The sequence below is a fragment of the Leptosomus discolor genome, chromosome 5 (assembly GCF_034619465.1).
Source record: "Leptosomus discolor isolate bLepDis1 chromosome 5, bLepDis1.hap2, whole genome shotgun sequence".
NCBI classification, from domain to species: Eukaryota; Metazoa; Chordata; class Aves; order Leptosomiformes; family Leptosomidae; genus Leptosomus; species Leptosomus discolor.
The window spans coordinates 77918843-77938024 of NC_141395.1; the positions used below are offsets into that span (position 1 = coordinate 77918843).

Sequence of the window (19182 nt, forward strand, 5' to 3'; positions counted from 1 at the left end):
AGTTCCCAACCTGTAGTCATCCACGGGGTTATAACACCCCAGGCACAGAACTCTGCATTTCTCCCTGCTGAATTTCAGGAAGTTCTTGTTGGCACAATTCTCATGTTTCTCAAAGTCCTTCTGGGTTAAAGGTTTGTCACTTGGTATATCAATCACTTACCCTCACTGCGCATCATCTTCAATTTGCTGCAGGGTGCATGGTCCTGGTCTCATCATCCAAATCATTGATGAAGACATTGAACAATACCAGAACACTGGGGCACTCCACTTCTTACTGGCCTTCAGCTGGATATTAAGCCATTGATTTTTACACACTTTAACCCTGTTAATACAGTTATTTTCCAAGCCACACCCATGCATCCCACACTTTCTCAAGCTGAAAAGAAGAATACTGTAGGTGATGGTGTAAAAAATATTACCAGAGACCACATAAATTATATTGACCACTCTCTCTTCATTCACATAGCCAGTCTTTTCATCAGCAGCCCTTTTCCAATTGCCAGGAACCTCCGCTAATTGACATGACGTTTTGCAGATAGACATCAGCCTGATAATCAGTCATCTCTGCAGGTTTCACTAGCTGGATGATTCCTACAGCAAAGAGCGTCTCTCCTTTTTGCCTTAGGCTGAGAAAAGCTTTCTCAGAGGTATGATTTGTATTGCAGTTTCTCTCTCTCTCTCTTCTGTGGTATCCTGAGAACTCCTTCACTTTCCTCTCACTTTTTCTTATACCATAGTTATGTTTTCTTTATGGGTGTGGCTGTATATTTGTTAAAAAACCCTTCAGAGTTGCTCTTGAGTTAAGTGAAAGCTGTTTAACACACCAAAAATTTCACCTGCTGCGAGAAATAAGGCTGCTGTCTTCCTTTTGGCACCCAATTTCAGGCAGACAGAAGCTGAAATGCTGCTAAAGTTTCCCAGCGTTTTCCACCTACCCAGAGGCTGCCAGCCAGAGGTGGTGTTTCATCTCCTGCAATTCTTCATTAGTAAGAAGTTTTTGAGGAGCACTCAGGGCTTGAGATGTTTGCAGGGGCTGTCCTCTGTCCAGTTTCTAACTCCAGTTGGATGTACACGATGATAAAACCCACAGAAGAGCCTACTCAGTTCATCTGGATACGTGTAGGCTAAAAGAGGACAGGGTGTGAGCTTGACATCCAGACCCTTGACTACCCACACACTTTGCTATTTTGCTCATTGGCTCTGGTCTGGCCTCTTCCTAGGAGCTGTCACCAGGCAGTATGGAGAAGACCGTGCTCCAGCCTATGCAGTCCCCCAAAGCTGTCCCACCAGGCTCTGCATCCTCCCGCACACTCTCACGGCCCCAGGCATACCCTGGGATATGAAACACATCTCTTCAGCTTCATGCCATAAAAACATCACTCTTGTGGGTTGCAACACCGCCCTTAGATTATTTCAGGGCCTTTGAACAAAAAAACACATTAAAAAAAAAAAAAAGACCATGTCTTAGGACCACATGGACACCACTTGTAGAACAGAAGACAGTCAGGGCCAAGTATCACACAATGCGTACGGGGTCAGTCTGCCACAGAGGGCTGGTCCTAAGACACGAAGCCTGAGCTGGGCCAGGCCACTTAAGTGTCGAGGCCAGAGACTGGGTTTCGGCCCTTTTATATTTAGCAGTATGGACACAGCATCTGTTTGAGATGCAGCTTGTACAGGCCAAAACTTAACACCAAAGTGGGATTTTTTTTGTGACTCATTTGATTTGCTAATCTGAAACAGTTTTACCATGTCTTCTTTAATAGGGAACAGCCTTTAAATCTATTAAATGAATGAATTGCTGATTTAGACTGGCTGTTTGATTCTGAGCAACTGTTTTGAAACGGTTGGCAAAAAGAGCATGTCCAGTTTTGCTGCAAGAGCTGCAATCAGCATACCTATTGCTCTCTTCTCCTGTCCCTGCTCTGTCTATTACTTCGTCTTAGCGCTGCACACCTGGTCTTCGCCAAATGACGTCTAAAGCAACCCCTTAACCAGACTGCAGTCAAAAACTGCTGTTTGTGTCCTCTCCTCTGTGTCATCATGTTCTTTAAAACTTCCGTAAGAAGTGAGACAACCTCTGTCTTCTCTGCCTGAACACACGACAGATGAGAAATCTGAGGTACTTGTTTCATAGGTGTTTGTACTTTAGGCCCCAGAGCCCACGATCATGAACGTGGTCCCAGGTGGTCCCAGGCCTGTTGGTATGGTCAGCTCTGAGCATACGGTGCCAACCAGCAAAATCACTTCGTGCTTTTTTGACTGTGGGTTCAAAGCTGTAAGAGCATCATTTATAACCAAAAACTTTAGAAAACAGCTGTAGCCATCTAACTGATCACAAGTGATACACGCCATTTAGGGCCTTGCAGAACCAGACTTTCCTTTAATTAACTGCTTGTCTGTGTTATTGCTATGCAAATGTGTGCTCAGGGTAAAAGGACATATACTTTTAGGTGCGTTTTCAAGCAGAGGGCACATGACATTACTAGGTTAGGAAGATTAGACAACGATCAGGCCTTTTACCAGCTCTTCCTTATCAGACACAAATGAGGACACAGTTATGACTTGTGCTTGCCTCGTTGTTCCTCAAACCCATAGCCACTCTTCAGCCTGTTTTGCTTCAATTCAAACTATCTCAGCTTTGGTGGGTTCAAAAGTTCAGCTGAGATGTGAGTTGGATGTTCCTTCAGAGAGACTGTGAAAAAGGGAATGGGAAGGATTCTGGTATACACACACGTACTTGTGTCTATAATTTGTGAGCATAGCAATGCCTCAGCCAGACTGAGTGGGAGCAAGAGGTGAGGGGGTGGGAAGTGCTTTCAGATTTCAGATTTCTAGAGGAACTTCTTTAAAAATATAATAAGTAATGACAGGGATTAAAGGGAGAGAGTGGAGCACTGGTACTTCAGTTTTGCAGCAATTTTGCTCAGCCAAATAATGACGACAGAGAATCAAAGAGATGTCAAATTGGATAAGGTGCCTTCTGCCCTGGTCATCAGAATGGATGGAATCAGGAGATTTTCTGGTGGCTTCCAAGTTCTGTGGTCTCTTGCTTCGAATGGCCTAATTTATCAGAGCACACACTCATACCCAGCACCTCCCTGATCACACCTCTCTGCTAAAGAACAAGTTGCTGCAAAGTCTGTTTTACATAAATGACTTAAAAGTCTCCTTCAAGTTGCTCGTGCAGCCCCCAAATTAGTTCTGTTTGAACATCCTTAATGCTGTGCCTCTAGGGTGGATATAAGCAGGGTTTTCCTCATAATGCTTATGTATAAGGAATCCTCATTTTCTAGTACATGAAAGCTGCTTTTATGAAAAGGCATTTACAACTTAAAAGCACTTCTTAAACTTGCTATTGAATTTGCAGCAGAGGACAGCAGTTGAAATTGATGGTCAGATTCTCTCCACTTAGTGAATGAGGACGGAGAGTTCTGGCACCCCAAGGCACTGGCCAGGCAGATTGAGGGAGGATTACAGACACAAGAAGTTGTAGATGACCAACTGTGGGCGTCAGTTGGGCTCTGATAAATTCTCTACTCATGAAATGCTTCAGAATCTGAATGAGTGATCTGCGTAGCTTGTCTTCTTGTAGGTCATTTTGGAAAGCAAAGTTCAAGAAGAAATGTCAAAGTGTAGTTATTGATGCCGACGGCAGTACTTGCTGACCGGTTTCCTCTAGCCAGAGCAAACCCTTTCTGACAAACGCAAAGTTTGCTGTTGGGAATAGGATGGAGAAGGCCACCTACTTCTGAGAGACTTGAGGACAATACCCCCTCATTTACAGCCTTTCAGCATTTCATTTCTCCTGCCTCTGACTGCTGTGTAGAGTTACAGCACTGCTTTTAGGTCACAACTAAAACAGGTCTCTCTACTTCCTTGCTTGCTCATAGCTGACCACGAAAAGAATCAACATGAATAAAAAAAGAAGAATATCTCATGCCAGGTTGATAAAGCTACAAGTGTAAGGCAACTTATTGTGTTTATCTGTATGTTTAGCATAGATCTCTAAGAAACAAGTTCTAGACAATTGTACACACAGATGTGTACACGTGTTTAACGGGTGGACAGGTCTAAAAAGTGCAATATTCCTCCAGCAGGACTAAATAAACATGTGCAACAGGCTATCAGGTATCCATAAAATCAACTCTTTGATCTCCCAGCAGCCCCAAATATCTTTCTGTTTAGATCACTGGGCAAAGAAGAGGGCAGGTGAGTAGCTGGTCACCATGCAGGTCCTGCTGGGGCCATCAGCAAGTACAGGTACCGTGATGGACCATGGCGCATGGCACAGTACTGCTTCTTCTGCCCAGTGGTAAGCACGTGACAAAGCAGTGAAACACAAAGAATCCACCTGAATAGACAGACTGAGACCACATCAGGACAGGCAATTATTAGCAGCAGTGCATTACACTTTGACTGTGGTGAACGTGCAAGCTGAATTCACCTGAATATCTTTAGTCCAAAACACAGATACCACTGAGACCTTTAAAACCCCTGTTGGGCTGCCATTAAATAAAGAAGCACTTTATTTACCACTCGATGCGCGTGAAACCACTGTCATCCTGGGAAAAGGATTTGCTCTAGATCGTAACTGAAACCCCAGCTGGGATTTCTTGCCTTTTTTTTTTTTTTTTTTTAATCTTGTACAAGTTTCAGAGAGTCCCTGCTGGTTTAATCTTTGCACAAAAGGTAGCTTTGAAAATGGAGGCTCTCTTTGTGAGTTCTTGGTGTGAAAGGCATGTTTTAAACTAGATGTTGCAATTCGAGCCCTTTCTGTTTGGAGGAAGCGGAGTGGAATTATGTGGCAAGTCCTAATTCCCCTTCCAACAGCAGCGGGAACATGAAACTATCTCCCTGCCTTCACAAGGACATCTGTGAGCTGCAGAACCAATTTCTTCCTATTTGCTGCCTGTCTGTATGAATTTTTGTTATTTTTACAAAATCCATTCGCTCCAACAGGAGAAATCGTAAGCAAAATATCGTGCAATAGGTATATAACCACCCAGTAGGTCATGGTTAAAACTTTTTCCCGGTAAGCAGAGGAGCTGTGCTCAAACGCAACCGAGTAAGTATGGTACCTGAAACCAAGTCCCTCCGATGCTCGCATTATCTGTGGGTTACAGACTGTGAGGCAGTACTAGAGAAAGCACTCCCTGCCCATAGGTATTCATCTCCCGGAGAGCACTCACAGTCAAAAACCTTATGTGGAAATAAACATAAAGTCTATTTTAGACCTTGTCTCACTTGGCTTTTTCTCTTGGCTAGCTTTAATATTTACCACTCATCATGTTGACTTCTCAGAAACCCAGTTCTTAGGCACTTAGTCGTCCACACGCACTGGACTGAAATCCTGAGTGGCAAATGCGGGGCTGGGCAGCCCTGTCACTCGGCAGCTGAGTCCTGCTGTGAATTTACCTCACAGATTCCACTCCAATTAACAGAACTTCCTGCAAAAATGTTCCCTTTAGTAAAACGCTACACCAAAATCCACCTAAAGGGATATACCTATTCAAAGCAAAACAAAAAAACCACACCCCATCCCCTCCATCCATTGAATGAACTTACAGATAAACCCTGGTCTTCTAAAATATATTTAAAAAGTCTACTGCTTTTGCAAATGGCAGGAAGTTCATCTTGCAAGGGCAACTGAATGACTCACCCCACATCTATGCTTTTGCTGAACCAGATAAACCTGCCAAAAGCAGTTTCTAAACTGGAAATAAGTACTTATTCGGGGATATGAAATATCAGGCGAATCTCTGACAAGGGCATGTGAATTTGCAATCCGTGGTGTTATTTATTTATATTTTATATAGAGGTCAGTGCCCTTGGTTCAAAGCCGCATTGGATAATTTCTGGAAGGACAACCAATCCATATGGCTGTGTGTCAGCATCATCAAGGGATCCAAAGGCAACAACAAAAGTCTGTAGTAGAATAAAATTCCCAGTGGATGGGGTGTGATATTTGACGGGTCACACAGGGAATTCTTTTGACATGAACCAGAAAACATCAAGTATATTTTTCATAAAACATGTAGCTTAATTCAAAATAACCTTTGCTGTATTGTTAGCAAGAACAAGGGAACACCCAGTTACTTTTGCAGTGACTAATAATATTACCACTGCTTAAATGTAAACAGTGTGCAGAGATCTTTCTAAAGAAATACACAATATTTTTTTTGCAAAAAATAGTGCTGTGCTCCTACTTTATTCATCTCTTTTTCCTTTTTTGCTATTGCAGCACAACCACTGAAATTTCCGGTGTTAATGCTGGCATGACAAGAAATATAATGTCAAAGGAAAGAAGAATAGTTTCTTAATTAAAATCTGTTTCCACAGCCTTGAAATAGATGGAATTGCTACCCTTCAGTGGACTTTGGATCAGGTATCTAGTCTGGTGGTTCTTCATTTGCACCACCCTCTTTCCCCTGGAGCCTTGTAAGCATTGATTAGTTAATGGCTTTAAAGTGCTATTTAAATGCTGAAATATTGCTACTGCCAGGTATTGGAACACATAGGCAGGTTTCTCCTCAGCACAATTCATCTTTCTCTAGCATGGAAACATGCCATTTCCCTCCTTTGTGCAAACGTGTCTTTGTGCGTGCGTATACCTACCACAACCCAGTTTAGTAAAATAAAATAAAACAGTAAATCAAGGCCTTGTTTACTTTACTCTTAAAAATCTTGGAGACCTATGCTGCGATCTCAAGCGAAAGCCACAGACAGCACCGGAGAGGGCTTGTGCTTTCAGGTTAGCTTCAACAGCCCATTCTCTGGTACGGGAATGGACATCTATGGCTGGGCAGCCACCCCCTATGGAGATGCTCTGCTGAGAAGAAAAAGAGCATGCCAGCTGCATAAAGCTGGTTTATTAAAGAAAATAATATTTACAGTAGAAGTACTCATTAGGTTTTCAGTGGGCCCAGGTGGGTGGTAGCTTGTCTCTGTAGCACAGCGGTTCCTGAAGTACACACATCTGTACACGTACAGATACTGGTACATGAGCCACTCAGCCGCTACAGGAATGCAGTGCGAACGGTCATGCAACCCAGCACAGGGTGAGGCTGTGGCTGTTGCACTGTCAGTGGCGCCACCCTGGCAAATTAAGCCTTGAAATTCCTGGTTTCCCTACCTGTCTTCTAAGGAGACTTTTTCAGGCAGAGGGAAATGATGCTTTCAGCTGTGCTCCTTTCTGGCATACAGCTGGATTTGGCTCTCCGAGTACAAACTTTAGCAATTACATCTTCACGTAGTAAAAATACTTCCTAACTTGGATTTTTGGAATGACTTCATTTTCTCTTGCAATCCACCAATCACCCTCAAAAGACATTGTAAATCACGATGTTATTCTCAGTCATAACTAGCAAAATAGCTGGGAAGCGTGCTTGAGCGAGGGAAGGCTCAGTTTGGAGGCACACATTCTCAGGCTTTCCTGTTCATGTCGGCTAGCAACTACTGACTCCTGAGGGCTTCTACCTGCCTGTCCCCAACTTTTCTGAGGGTCCAACACTACATGTCATTTAAATAACAACAAACTGCAAAGGTCAAAGCAAAACAAGACACTTCATTCCGATTCTTCAGTTCATTCCAGACTCAGTGCTTGTTTTTACTGCAAAAGTCCGCTTTTAGTGCACAGGGAACAGTTCATTCCATTTGAATCTCTGGAGCTTTCAGCCCCTTCCCCAAAAAGCAGCCAAGCACAGCATACTGAAAAACTGCTTGAGGATGGGCCAAACCACACAGTTCAGACACTGACCTAGATCTGTTTTCTGAAGGACTGAATGTTTCTGAGCTAGGATTTTGTTTCATGATCAGATGAAGGAAGGATTAAGCCCTTGGAAAATTAGTCAATCCCATCTTCTTGGTCTAGCATATGCACTTGTTCCATAACTTTAGCAGCCACTGAGCTAGACTGATCTTCCATAACAAACAGAGCAAGCCACTGATTCGATGACATAATTTTGAAGATGTAACTTCAAAATAAGCTCAGTTGCAAACTAAATTATTTGTGATGGTTTCTTCGGTTTCCTGGCCTCATAGTGTAAAATGAACATGAAAAAGATTGCACCTTTTATGATAAAAAAACCCAAAGAAAGCGCACAAACAGCAGCACTGTGTCCTAGAAGGATACATGCTTCCCTTTTGTTGTTTTAGAAATACTTTTAATCCTTGCAGACATCAACTAATCAAAGGTAAGAAAACATTATAAGAAATTTCCTTTATTCTACACTCGTTACCATTTCAGAGTTATTGCTGCACAATATGGCCTCCCACCATTTCGTGGTGAAAAAGAAGCCAGACTCCCAGGGTTCTTTTTCTGAAGGCAGTGCTTTTTGACTCAGGTGCAGAAGCTGGGTTAAGAGGAGAGATGCTAATATGCATTTGAACAGCAGCAAGCTTTTACAGACCGGACTTAATAAGTTTATTGTCTAGTCGAGAAAACAGAGGCAGAGAGTTTAATAAGAGTTTCAGAGTTGCAGGAATTCCTGATTTATTCTTCAGGCCACTACATGAAGGAGAATGATAACATGCTGTGGATTTCATCACTTTGGGTCACAGTAACCTGCCATAAAAGTGACGTTGTTAAGTGAAAACACACACACGGGGTAATTGTACTTTATAAAAAAGCCAAAGAAAAAGCAGCTCGGGCTGTCAGTTTAACCCGCCCCTTAGCGGGTGGCTACACGCAGAACTGTGTATATAGAGATATTCTTTACTTGGCAGGCTAGGGCCTCTTTTTGGAATAAACGATTAGCTGCGCTTCTTGCCAAAGAGCTGTTCGCTGGGAAACTCACACAGCACTTGCAGCACCCGCTGCACCCTCTGAACTTCATCGGAAATGCGTGAAGGCATTATTTTCTTTCTACTGAAATTAGAGCTCCTTCCTAGTGGTCATGTTAACGTACGGACATAATATTTTGCAACTCAGGATCGGGTAAATAAGACTTATTTTTATATAGTAGAACATATGTCTGCACGTTTTTGACCACCTGTGCCAGGGCCTCGCTGTCGCAGGTCTTTGCTCAGCCTTTCCCAAGACTGCTATTCTTTCAGCCCTTGGGCAACCCCCCTGCACACGCTCGCCTCTCACCAAATTGTGTAAAACCCCTTCGTCCTGGCTCGGTAACGCTTCGGGAAGCAGGGCGGCAGCTCTCAGCCGTTCACCGTTCCCCAAGCTTGACCGGGAAAAGGATGTTAGAGGTGAGCCTCCCCCCGACTGGGCTGCGCGACCCGGAGGATTGGGGAACCTAGGCTGGCGGGTGTGCGCCGGAATTCCCCGCTGATATTTACGGACCTTCCGCACATTGCGCAACCGGCGTGTAGCCGCCTGTGAGCGACGACGGGAGCCCTGGGACGCGGGGAAGGCCGGGCGGAGCCCCCGAACGGGTGGCGGCCCGCCCCTTACCCCGTTGCGGAGGCGGTGGCGGCGGCGGCGGCGGGCAGCGCCGCCCGGCGGGCGGGGCGCGGGCTATAAATCCGCCCCGCGGCGGCGGGCGGGCGGGCAGCGGTCGGAGCGCGGCGGCGGCGGCGCAGGGAGAGCGGTGCTGCAGCAGGTAAGGGAGGGGTCGTCTGTCCGTCCACCTACCTATCCACCCACCCACCTACCTATCCACCCACCCATCCATCCACCTACCCATCCATCCACCTGCCTACCTACCCCCCGCGGGCCTCGCAGCCCCTTTGAAGGCGCATCCTTGCATCACCCCGCTCCTTTCCCTTTTTCTTATCAATAAATCCCTTCCCTCCCCCCCCCCCCCCCCATTCCTTCCAAGCAGGGCTTTGCCGGCTGCCGGTGGAGGAGCAGGAGGCTGTTCCGAAGGGTGATGGCTGCGCATTGGTGGGAGGGAGCAGCGAACGGGGTGCCCCGAGCCGTACCCCGGCCCTTCTCGGTGGTGGGGGTAGCTGGTGGATGCTGCTGCCATGGTCCAGACACCCTGGCAGCAGCGGGCTGGGCTGGGCAAAAAAAAAAAAAGCCGTGAAACCAAGGCACAGACTTTTCCTAGGGAAGTTGACTACTGGCGCTTGTTGCGTGTGTCTCTCTGCTCTCGCAGCTCTGCATTGGGTTTGGAGCACAGGACAGGCTTGACGGGTGTCCAACCTTTGCTAGTCAGTTGTTTCAGTGGGGTTGTTGCCTTCGTAGGTGATGACAGGCGCAGTTTGCTGTCCGTGCTTCCAGGAGCTGCTCAGGTTCAGAGCACTTCACGGTAGTGTTTGCCGTGGAGGCACAGCTGTGTACTGGGTCTGGCGAAATGCGTGATTTCACTTCTGCTAGGGAGGATGTTTTGGTTAACTCTTTACGCTGCGTTGGGGTTTTCCTTTGAAACTTGCAAACTGGCATTGCTCACTGCTTTGCCCACTTATAAAGACCACAGTGCCTGGTTTTGCGCTCTGTCCCCAGAATAGGACCCCCTTTAGGCTTCACGTAGAAGTATTTACCAGCTATGTTATTGGGACATTTTTCTCCTCAGTGTTTAAGTAGGAACTGTATTTTGAACATAGAAAGTCCAGTTGCAGAGGCATGGAAGAGGTCAAAGACAACCTGAAGCTTTCTGCCCGGATTCTCTTCAAGGTGTTGGACTTCTCTGGCTTTTTGTCACATTTTTGTATGTCAAAGATACATAGCTGCTGAAAAACTCACCGTTCAATGTAAGCAGTGAAAGCTGCCTGTAAACAGGAGCTATAAAATGCTTCAGGAAAACAAGTGAGAAGCCTGCCTTGCTGTTTTTAGTCTTGGCTGTTACAGGCATAGCTTACATCAAAACTTCAGCCAGTGGCATTAAGCTGATGCACTTCAAACCTGGCTCTGGGAATATGTGGGGGTTTTTCATTTTGTGCTCTTTTAACCAGGGTCTAACGTAGTTTGACATAGAAGGACGGTGTTTTTATCACAAGTACTTGAGTAAACAGCAGGAAGCTAATGCTGTATGATGTCCTGTGCACAGCAAGAACTTCATGATTGTGGATGAAATGGTAAAACCTGGGAGTAGGGGCAGCAAAAATAAAGTGTTACTTAAAGGTTTGTGCAGTTCCCAGAGTACTAATAAGCTCTGTGCCCTTGAAAAAGAGTGCGTGAATAGTCGGGAGCAACTGGTGTGTGTTTTGACATGGAAAACACAGATGTGGTGAAAACAGGTTTTAGTGTAGTAATGACAGACTACTCATTACTACAATGGGTAGTACTAATGAAGGTGTATATGGATTCTGTGCATAATATTTTTCAGTATAAACTGAACAGATGAATTGGCGTAACGGTTTGGGGAGCTGGAGGCCACAACTTCTGAATCCGAGCTCCTTGCACTGCAGTTCAGCAGATACTGGAATGGGCTGGATTTCAACTTTGAAAACTTTGAACCAAAATTTCTTCACAATCTGTGAACTAGGAGATGAACTCATTCCCTTGAGAGTGGGCACTCTGCAAAGTGGCTGGCCATGAACCAGGGTTGGGGAGAGGAATCTAGAAGGTTTTGACAAGCTGGGGTTTTCATCTGTTTCCCTTAGGAAAAAGTGTTTGTGTACTGATTTGATTCCCTATGTTTATTGGACACTTTACCCAAGGTGACAGCAGGATAGAGATGTCAAAGTGTCAGGTGTCCACAGAATTTGGCAATAGCCAAAGGAGTGTCACCTACTGCTGAGGGAGGGCTGACACATGCACCTGCCTGTGTTTGGGAACCAGCATCTGCACCACCAAAAACCAGACTCTTAAGTTTCTGTTTCTGCCCTGCACAATAACTTTTTGTTCTTGCCAAAATAAAAAGGAATGCTAAAACTGTGACAGATCATCTGAGTAGATTGGATGAATGCTTGGCAAAACCAGCAGGATTCCCCAGTTTTCTTTACTCTGGTGGGAGATACTCTGCTCTTTCAATTTTCCCTTTCACACTATGACAGTTACATGAGGAGCTTACAGTGCATCTTGGGAAACACTTTGGCATGGCAGCCTAGTCCTTAAAAAATAGTTAGAAGGCAGTTGAGTAGCTTGCTCTTGTTCAGGTGGGATTAACAGTGAACTGTTGTGAGGAAAAAATATTTGATTCAGATTTTTAAACCTAAGTGATTAATTTGTTTGGCTGAAGTGCAACATGTATCTTCTCATCACCAGCTTAAGGGTTTTTTGGCAAACTTCTAACTTCTCACAGAAAATACTGTTTTTTCACTTAAGCTCAGTAGAGCCTGAGAATCTGTTGCAGAAAACGTGTATATATGTAATAAGACATTTTGTCTCAAAATAGACAGAGTGAAAGAAAAGCAGGGGTGAAACTGGCTTGAAGCTCTTCAGAATAAAGATGACTAGAAACTGTGAAACTCAAAAATAATACAGATTCTAATTGTGGTGGATCAGCAATGTTTACATCATGTGCAGCTGGAAGCTTAAGGCAGCAAATGTCCGTTTGCTGTCAGAGGAGACTACAGCCTGGGAAACCAATGGCCTGAACCAGGTCAGTCCCAGCAGCAGGCAGCAAGAGTGACTTCCCCTGGTTGCTTTGGTTTGACCACTTGAAAGTAAGACCTTTGAAAAACCAGGAGATGCAACCACTTGATATTAATAGGGATGAAATGGTGGTTCTTGAGACAAAGTATGACTTCCAGCTGACGGTTTGTCTACATCTAGCTTCCACATTGTGTCATAAGGCCTAGAAGTCTTAGGCAGAAGTATGGGAGAGCTCACTCTGTCATAGACTCATTTAGGTTGGAAAAGAGCTTAAGATCATAGAGGCCAACCCTAAACCTAACACTGCCAAGTCCACCACTAAACCATCTCCCTAAGCACCCCATCTACAGGTCTTTTAAATACCCACAGGGATGGTGACTTGGCCACTTCCCCGGACAGCCTGTTCCAGTGCTTGACAACGCTTTTGGTGAAGAAATTCTTGCTGTCACTGTTTTGCTAAATAAATGGTGTTGTAAGTAGATGGACCTTAACTTCAGCTTTTAGGTGTAAATTTGTAAGTTTATCTAATGTGCTCCTTCTGCAGCCTTCTCAGTGAAGGAACTTCCCTGGCCTGTTGCGTGGGGAGGGGATCTCTACCTGTCAGCAGGTCAAGGAAGCAGTAGTTCCCTCTCTGCCATCTGTCAAAAGCTGTGTCCCAGAAGCTGCAAGTAAATTACTCCCTAGAACTGGAAAGTCACAGGAAATATTCTGAAATGGTTTAAAAGGCTGACAGTAAGGCAATCCCGTTTTCAGGTTTGGTGGTGTGTGTTGCTACAGATTACTAAAATCTGGGTTAGGCCTCTTGGAAATCAATGGCGATGAATATAATGGCTATTGAACTTGATGTTTCTCTCAAATGGTGGTGTGGGTTTTTTTCCTATCTGTCACTTCCAGAGCTTCAGTGGGGCCAGTCAGTGGGAGGTAATCCCTATTGTTAATTCCCTTTGGCTGCAGAGTCGGAACAGCACTAAGAACCATTCAGAGCTTCTCCTGAATATATGATCATGTATCATTAAAGTATTATTATGACATAATTAAACTCAGTGCTGAACATCATGAGAATCAGTACTGTTATTTGCCAGTTAAACTAGCGTGGTAAGTGTGGAGTAAAGGGAAAAAGAGACTGGAATTATCCAAGTTTCAGGCTCTAATGTGCAAGCTCCTATGTTGGATCACGAGGGAGATGAGTTTAGTTTTACTTTTAGCTAAGGGCTGTTGCAGGATCAGTCCTGTTTTGTTTCCCAGCTGGCATGAGAGTGTTGTCTTTGGATAATGCCCAGCGGTTTGTTGTCAAACGGGGTGTTCTGCATGCAGAGGTGCTCTGCAGTGTGCTTGCTGATGCACAGCTGGACTGCCTGTGCTGATGAAATTTTCCACAGCTGTATCTGTCTGTACGAAGCAGGATGTATGTCAGTTTTACTGCTCCTATTTTGTGTGGCTGATCGCGTTTCCTATGTTTCTTTTGGGTTTTGCACGACTTCCTTTCAGTTAATTGTCATAATTTTAATATATCTTTTTCATCTGTTGGTCAGGTTTTTTTCTCCTGGAAGCTGGTCAATGCAGATCTTCCTTTAAAGCCCTGTTTTTAAAACTGGATAGTCACTACTTTTGCAGGCCTTTAACTGGCTGCTTCCTGTATGAACTAAGTATAGCTCAATTCTAGCTTATTTTCTACCATGGATGTGTAAGGCCAGTCTGCTGGTACTGTATGGATGATGTAGAAATTAGTGGAAAGAGAAAACCCTGGGAGCTAGTGCAGTGTGAAAACCTAACTGAATGCAAACCAAATCTTTCCATGTACTTTTGACCATCCCTTGATGATTTGGTTTGGGTTTTTTGTGTGCGCATGTTTTTTTCCGTCCTTGCAATTTCACCACTCTTACAAGCTGACGTCTTTAAGAAATTCTGATTTTTAGGAAGTGAAAACTAAGTGAAAAGGATCTTAATCTGAAGTGTCCAGATGAAGATTCTGTAGGTGGAGGCACTGGTGTTCAAAGAAAAGTGGTAATATATTTTATATATATACATGTGCATTTATTGGTAGGCATAAGGTAATAATGGAAAAGTAATCACCCAAGTAGAATGCAACTTTTAAAGGAACCTTCATTTATAAACACAGTAAGCAGACATCCAGATGGGAAATGCAGTATTAGAGGAAGATTCCTCTTGCTGCTGGTCTTTGGGTTGCTTTCTTCAGGAAGCAAACTTCATGTGTTCCCTTGTCAAACTAATGATGTCATTTTCCTACTGCTATAATTCTGGAGTGCTCTAAACATACTCTGTATGTAACATAACCCTGCTAAATTTTAAGATGCACTTGTGTCCTTGGACAAAGTTGTGACATACTGGGTTATGTGACCAGTCTTTGAAGTAGAAGCGCTGCAGAGCTTTGATAACTCTTTATATTATGGCAATTTCAAAATACTATTGTCTTTCCTAGGTGATTCAATTTAAGAGCATTGCATATTTTTTCCCATGTGAAACATACTGAGTTTTATGAAGTTATGTGTATAAACCCAATCTTATATAAAAACTTGGATGTGCATAACTCCAACCCTTCTTTAAACAAAGCCTGGTAAGTGGTAACTCTCTCTGCCTGATGTAATAGATTCTAAGCTGGAGCATGGATGGGTAAGGTTTTGACAAAAGTGATCTGAGGATGAAGGATTTGCCCCCTTTGAAGGATTTTGAGAGGCCTTATTTTAAGAAGCAAGGAGTGTTCTGGCACTGGATGGTTCAGAGTTGGACACTCCTTAACCAATCCCATCTGTTGTGATACAGGCAGGAGTGTGCAGGATCATATTTTATCTCTAGGTGCTGAGGCTTGCAGGCAATGGAAGACTGTTACCCAAATCTAGTCCTGAGTAGTTCAGCATGTGCAAATACTTAAATTTGGGTAATTTTGTGTGGGACTTTCTTGAGAAGAATGAAAGACATGTCCTTAACACAGTGGCCATTTGTGCAAAGTTTGGGTCCAGATTAAGATCTAGAATGCTAAAGGTCATCCTAGAAAAGGGGACTGCTGGCTCACAGGAACAAAATAATATCCATAAATTATGCTTCTCCTCAACAAGGGAAACCCCTCAGACACCAGGGAAAACTTCATCCCAGACATTTTGGCAGGAGTTATAAAAGGAACTTGTAACAGTGATGACCAAGCAGTTTTAATAGGTGGTAGAGCAGGTTGTATATATACTCAGAAGCTGTAACCCATATAGTATGACCTGATGAGTAAATGAAGCTGCATCATCAACCTGAGCTGTGATCTTTTGTAATTTAAATACTCCTATTTGCAACATCAACATGAAAACGCAAAACATGAAAAGAATCCACTATATACTTGCAAGAGTGCAACCTAGAGAGCCAGGTAACATTCCTCATCTCTGAGTATACTATAAGCCTGTCCCTTCTGGAACAATCTCGGTATGTTTTTTGCCTCTAACTTGCACAGAACCACCCACTTTTTGAAGCAGATGCAGCCGGGCAGAAGCTACAAACTGTTAAAGCATGGCAGATTGAGAATAGGAGGGGGTGGGGGGCATGGCCTGACACTGGTGAGCTGCAGGAACAATAGCTTGTTTCTTGTCTGTTTAGACTGCGGTCTTTGTGGCAGAAGCCATCTCGTCCATGTTATGAAATGCCTAATGCATCTTTGCAGCATTTGTTATTTAATTTGCCTCAAAGCCCAGCCTAGCACCCAGGTGCCCAGCAGGTGTCAGGTCTGTACCAATGCATGGCCTTTAATCTTTGCTTAAAACCTTTATGTTTGCAGTCCTTTGGAGGAGTGGGACAGACGCAGGGAAGGATGTTGGGAGGATGCTAGGAGGATGCTGGGGCGGTAGAAGGAGACAGGCTGGCTTGGTGGTGAAGGAAGACAAAGCCTGGGAAGACAGCTGGTTGCTCTTCACTCTTTCCACCCTGTGGTGCTGCCACCCACAGCCTGGAGTTGTTTAAAGCTAAAGAACCATATTGGCACCAGTACAAATGTTTCAAACAGTCTTAGGCTGCCACTTGGGTGTACGATTTCTTACGAGAGCCCCGGGTTCCCCTACCTTCCCCCTGGTCTGTCATGCTCTGCAAGGACTGTTTGGAGCCAGGTCAGCAGTGAGCGGTGGGGCTTGAGGAGGCAGGTTGGGACAGCACTTTGTAGCAAAAAAAGTCCCAGGAATCTCTAGTATTTTTAATCTCTTTAAAGAAACGTCACACATTATTGGGGAGAACCACTTTTCACAGAGATATGACCAGAAGCAGTTTTAGGTGCCAGATGCTAAAGAAACCTACATTTGAGAACTTCATTAGGGTTTATAGTCTGTCCCTCCTGGAGTTGTGATATTACAGTGTAGGTGGTATTAGGGATTGCTACAGTGGGAAAAGCCCTAAGACATTGCAAGCTCTCCATTTCCTTGCCAGCTAGGAATAGAATAGCTGCTCATTATATTGGGGTGGGGGGACAACGGAGTTGTCCAGCATAGGGGAGATGGAGACAGCAGGTGTGTCCTTTGGCTAGCCCACCAACCCTTCTTGCAGCCCGTTTCTACTCCTGTGAAGCATGGGAGGACCCTGAGCTTTCCAAGGAACATTCCTCATTGCGTCCCACGGTGAGAGGATTGTGCAAACTGCGTTGCAACAGTTTTCTTGCTCAACATCTGCAGAGTAGACAGAAGGGCTGCTTCCAGCCCGCTTTGTTTTGAAGCTACTGTCAGTGTGCAGCTGCCCGAGCGTATCATGCATGTGAAGTGACCAGTCCCTGGTCTGAGGAATTGACAGTTTAGAAGCAGTGTCCGATCCCAAAGCGAATGCAGCTGAACAGCTCTGCGCCTGTACAGGCAGTGGCGCCAGTCGCACAAGCGGAAAAACAGCCAGAACAAAAGAATTGGAGACAAGCCTGGAGATCTTGTCTTCATAACTGCATGGGTACGCTGAAGGGGCGGGCAAGCATAGATGTAGGAGATGCTGCGGACCTGCACTTGTGCATTGTTTGTGGGAGCCCAGTGGAATCCGCTGCTGGCTCGGTCTTCACCGTCATCTCTGTGTGGCTTCGCCTGGCTGTTACTTGGCACAGGGCTCAAGTTCTTGGCTAAAACATTTTGGGTTCCTAATCAGGTTGATTAGGGTCAGCACATAGCATAAGTCTAAACTTAAAAATTGCCTGAACTTTAAGCCCTTTCTGTTTGGTTTTTTTTTTTCTTTGAAAATCGTTATGCTACATTATGCTCCTGAAAACCCCACTATTTTCAATTAGAGCTTTCACTAAAGCATGCTGGTGGAGTAGCTAGCTCACAAAGGGTGTTGAAAGGAAATAAAAGCAAATTGGTTAGAAACAAACAAAATTAAATTGAGTACTGGCAGTGTGCTGTGCTTGAAGAGGGCTGGGTGATGGTGATTCACGGGACATCTGTCAACTGTAGGCCACCAGGCAGCGTAGTTGTTTCGGTTCACTGGATATTACATAATTTAATGCTTTAGTTCCTGACCTTTTCTGATTTTGAAACTTCAGGTTATTTAAGGGTTACACGTCCATGCTTCTTTTGTGTCAGGTTATTAACTTCTATTTGCAAATTGAGATAATCGGGTATAACCAGAGGCTAAGGAAACCCGGGGAGTCCCAAGTAGCGGTGTGTCTACAGCTTTTGGCACTTGCTGCTCAACCTGTTTAGTTGAATGCTACTTAACTGTCAAAAGTCATCTGCTTTTTTTAAAGGGGAAGAATCTTGCATGATTTATTTTGTGCAACTGTGTCAGAAAATCGGTAACTGTATACAAAGGACCTTGTGATACCAGTGCTTGTAACAAAGAGTAGCTTAAACAGGGCATAGTGTGGGCAGATGCTTAGGCATGAACTGTTTTGGATGCTTGCAAAATGCATAGTTTTCAAATGAATCATGAACAGGAAGATTAGATTGGTGAAGTTTATTATAAAATATCTGAAATGTAAACTGCACTTAATGAGAATGCGCATTGTGGACCATAACCATACATGGGTGCTATTAACTGATGCCCACTTGTCTCTAGAGGAGACAAGTTTTTTTTCAAGCTGCTCTCCAGCTTACAGTAAACATTTTTTTAGGGCCAGACTAGTTTATAGCATTTACTGCTAATGACTGGAAGAGGTCTAATTGACCGTATGTAAGGCTTAAATGCTATTTGAGTGTCATAGTAACTTTCCTTGCTTGATTGTTAGAGGCCTGAGCTGCCTGGTCATTTTTCTGACTTGGAACTGTTGATCTTTGCTAATCAACTTCTGCAGAGCTCTGGAGACATCTTGGCGCTCTCCATCCTTGCCTCATCCCCGGTTCTTTAATAGCTGCTGCAGATGCACAAAGCCTCAAATTGTCACCCCTGTCCTTCCTACCTTCTTTGGTCCTTGAAAGACAGTTGTGGCTTTCAAGGGGTAAAGTGCAGCGTGATGTGGCTGGCTTGGAAACACCTCCCACGTGTCCCTGGAGCCCAAGCCTTGTGTGGTCCCTCTCTCTCCAAAGAGCACAACACCAGCACTTATGAACTGTGACCCTCAGTGCCCATGGCCTTCTCCCTCTTTGCTGTTAGATGCGCTTGAGTATTTAATCCCACGTGTAAAGTGATTGCTGTTCCTCCTGCTTGCTCAGCCTGCAAAGGTGGAAATGCCATCAGGCTGCTCTGGTGAGGTTACCCTTCTGTATATCAGTACTCAAAAGGAGAATAATCTCTGCTGCCAGTGTTTAAACAAGCTGTTTTGAGGAAATATCCTTCTTTATGAAATGCTCAGG

General features: G+C 44.4%; 1 protein-coding gene across 1 annotated transcript in view; it reads left to right on the forward strand.

Annotated features, from left to right (window-relative positions):
- The first annotated feature begins 9531 nt into the window (after positions 1 to 9531).
- Positions 9532 to 19182, forward strand: part of NDRG1 (N-myc downstream regulated 1) — a 37774-nt gene continuing 28123 nt past the window's right edge. Inside the window, exon 1 of the mRNA XM_086464956.1 lies at positions 9532 to 9557. The gene's annotated coding sequence lies outside the window, so the exon portion shown is untranslated. The remainder of the gene's footprint in view (positions 9558 to 19182) is intronic.